Genomic DNA, 3,699 nt, shown 5'->3' on the forward strand with positions numbered 1-3,699 from the left:
TCAAGTTGACTTTGCTTTTCATCCTTTCAGTGTCAACACAATAAGTACCAGTTAACTACTGGGGGTGGGGGCAATGTAATCAACTTACCCCTACTTCCCTGAATTTGCTGGCCTTGAGCCAAAATCAGAAACCAATATACTTACATAATCAAGTGTGATTATCTGTGAGACTGGTTACGGTGGCTTTAGTCTGTGATCTGCTGTTGTCATTTAGGCCCAAGTTGGCCTGGTCAAAGCCAAGACTTGCAAAGCATGAGTCATATTCTTCCTGTTGAATAACATCTGGAAGATAAGACTCATCTACATCATCATCATCATCATCATCGTTTAACGTCCGCTTTCCATGCTAGCATGGGTTGGACGATTTGACTGAGGACTGGTGAAACCGGATGGCAACACAAGGCTCCAATCTAATTTGGCAGAGTTTCTACAGCTGGATGCCCTTCCTACAGTATTACTTAAATCCACATCCTCAATTCAAGTGTGACGTCAGTTAATTTGTATTGGATTGTGACATGGAGATATACAAAAGCCTCTCTAAAGAGAATCCAGAACTTAATCAACCACTGCCTCTAGAGGATATTCAGAATCCATTGACTGAAGAAAATCAACAACATAGCCCTGTGGGAACAAACCCAGCAGTCCCCTGTTGACATGTAGACTAAGCGTAACACCTAGCACTGGATTTGGTATACCTGCTAAAGGCCATGTTTCAACTTTATCAGGTTGTTGTTGTTGTTGTTGGCACTCCGTCGTTTACGACGTCGAGGGTTCCAGTTGATCCGATCAACGGAACAACCTGCGCATGAAATTAACGTGCGAGTGGCTGAGCAATCCACAGACACGTGTACCCTTAACGTAGTTCTTGGGGATATTCAGCGTGACAAGGCTGACCCTTTGAATTACAGGCACAACAGAAACAGAAAGTAAGAGTGAGAGAAAGTTGTGGTGAAAGAGTACAGCAGGGTTCGCCACCATCCCCTGCCGGAGCCTTGTGGAGCTTCAGGTGTTTTCGCTCAATAAACACTCACAACGCCCAGTCTGGGAATCGAAACCGCGATCCAATGACCGCGAGTCCGCTGCCCTAACCACTTCATCTGGTAATGTTGGTAGAACCCACAGGCTATATAAGGAAGAGATGAGAGCCAGGAAAAATGAAGTGAGATCTTGATGGAGCTGGGGCTACAACTGGAATGGAAATCCCAGGAGAGAGATGAATAGAGGGAATTTGAATAGGGGCCCAATGAAAAAGTAACAAGTTTGATGAAACAAACTCCTGATCATGCAAATGTGAGCCACAACTAATTAGTCATATTTCCAGGAATGGCATAACCTGGACTACATCATACAGTGTGATTCGAGGGTGGTTTGGATGCTATTTCCAGCAGAGTATGTAATTATGTAGAGGCTCTTACATATTGATCAGGATCAATATAAATCGGTGGGGAAAAAGCAATCAATGAGATCTCACACATCTGAGATTGTTAATGAAAATAGAAACATGGATTTAGCAACAATTGTAGAAGCCTTTTAGTATTAAGTTTTGTTTCGGTGTTTAGTTTATGTTTTTATTCTTTTATTCTTTTGCTGTATTCAGTCAGTGCACTGTGGCCATGCTGGATCTCTGCTTTCAAGGGATTTACCTAATCATATTGTCCCCAGTATTAATTTCAGTCTCTTATTTGTTTTATTGACCTATATTATAGGAGCGGACATGGATGTATGGTTAAGAAGTTTGCTTCCCAACCACATGGTTTCAGGTTCAGTCTCACTGCATGGCTCTATAGCCCTAGGCTAATTAAAGCCTTGAAAGTGAATTTGGTACACAAATACTGAAAGAAGCCTGTCACATGTGTGTGTATCCTTGTCTTGACATCACATAATAAATAGTTAAGTGAGTATCAGTGTTGTACAAACAGTTTCATTCACTTTCAGTATTCGGCAATATATGTCTGGCCTGGGGGAAAAATTTTCCTTGCTTGGAAACAATTGAGGCCTGGCAACAGTAAAGGCATCCAGCTGTAAAAAAATCTGCTTCTTCCAACTCTCTCCAACCCATTCAAGTATGGAAAAGTGGACGTTGTTGTTGTTTTTATGATGATGATGATGATGATGTAGTAGTAGTAAAATGCTCCACATTGTATAAAGGTAGGCAAGAATAGCTGGAAAGAAGACAATGATGGTTTTGACAAGATGTCAGAGTATACTCTCAAGATACAAGTAGATAAGTATAAGAAAGAATTGGAAAGGGTTAGTAGATAACTTCATTGGATTGTAAAAAGAGAACGGTAGATGGTTAATCATTTAGTGTTTAAACCAGTTATCTCCGGCTCACAACCTATTTTATGTTCAGACCAGCCATATCTAACCTTTCACGTCCTCACCTACAATGTCCTTCTAAAAGATAAACAATCAGGCGTGGCTATGTGGTAAGAAGCTTACTTCCAAACCACTTGGTTCTGGGTTCAGTCTCACTGTGTATCACCTTGGGCACATGTCTTCTACTATAGCCTCAAGCTGACTGAAGCCTTGTGAACAAATTTGGTAGACAGAAACTGAAAGACGTCCATCACGTGTATGTGTGTGTTTGTCCCCCACCACCATTTGATAACCGGTGTTGGTGCGTTTACGTCACCATAACTTAGTGATTCAGTAACAAGTGACCGATAGGATAAGTACTAGGCTTTAAAAAATGTAAAAACTGGGGTTGATTCATTTGACTAAAAAGTTCTTCAAGGCAGTGCCCAAGCGTGACCACAGTCAAATGACTGAAACAGATAAAAGATAAAATTACATCATTGAAGTCTTGATGCTGCAAGACAATGCATGGTTAATGTAAAACAGTGTGAATAAATAAGCTTTACAATTGACAGAATAATCTGTGGAATGGAATGGAACAAGGATAGAAGTTTAGTCAATGCTAAATATCAGTGCAGAGGAAAGGTGAAAGAATAGGAGTAACTTAGGAAGGAAGTAACAATAAGTAGAGTGTAGAGCAGCTGTATAATAAACCTGTTTGATTGTATGATAATTTTAACTAATTAAATTTTTCTGTTCTGTATTTTCACAGTTCATCCCCCGCATCCCAAGGAACAACAGCAACCTTCACCATCTGTATTATATATCTGTCTCTGTTTTTATTGAGAGAGAGAGAGTGTGTAGATGTGTGTGTGTGTGTAACAGTTGTTGTGGGAGAGAGTTATAACAACGACTGGTATGGACTGAGTCCTCAGCTATAGTGCATGTATGTGTGTATGGTTATATGTATATATTTGTGTGTGAGTGTGCTTATATGTATTTATTTTTTATATGTTTTTTTTTTTTTTTTTTTTTTTTTTTTTTTTTTTTTTCATGAATGAGCTGCTCCACATTGGTCACCGGAGTGATATTTGGTCACTTTACAGAGTGTCGGTTAGGTGTCTGGAATGGGACGGCTTACCTCATGGGCAGGTAGAAGCTCTTTAACCTTGGTTGGTAATCTACCTAGGAGAAGGAAATCTCAGAAATAAAACCTGAGGCCTTGGAAGTTCCTGGTTTTGTCAATTCTCTTGTCACACCGGTGAAAATCTTCTTGGGCTAATAAGTGGGGGTAGTGCAGTGCAAGCTACACCCACTAAAAATTATTCATCTGCACAGGTACTTCCTGTACTCCAAATCTTAGTAAAATCATTCAATTGGTTGGTTGGCAGAAACCTAAAA

The 3,699-nt window shown here is 40.1% G+C and overlaps 1 long non-coding RNA gene across 1 annotated transcript in view; it reads left to right on the plus strand.

Moving 5' to 3' along the window:
* LOC106878868 (uncharacterized) overlaps positions 1–3,693 on the plus strand; it is a 10,240-nt gene extending 6,547 nt beyond the window's left edge. Inside the window, exon 5 of the long non-coding RNA XR_001410561.2 lies at positions 3,071–3,693. This is a non-coding gene — a long non-coding RNA (uncharacterized LOC106878868). The remainder of the gene's footprint in view (positions 1–3,070) is intronic.
* The last annotated feature ends 6 nt before the right edge of the window (positions 3,694–3,699 follow it).

Source organism: Octopus bimaculoides, chromosome 7, assembly GCF_001194135.2.
Source record: "Octopus bimaculoides isolate UCB-OBI-ISO-001 chromosome 7, ASM119413v2, whole genome shotgun sequence".
NCBI classification, from domain to species: Eukaryota; Metazoa; Mollusca; class Cephalopoda; order Octopoda; family Octopodidae; genus Octopus; species Octopus bimaculoides.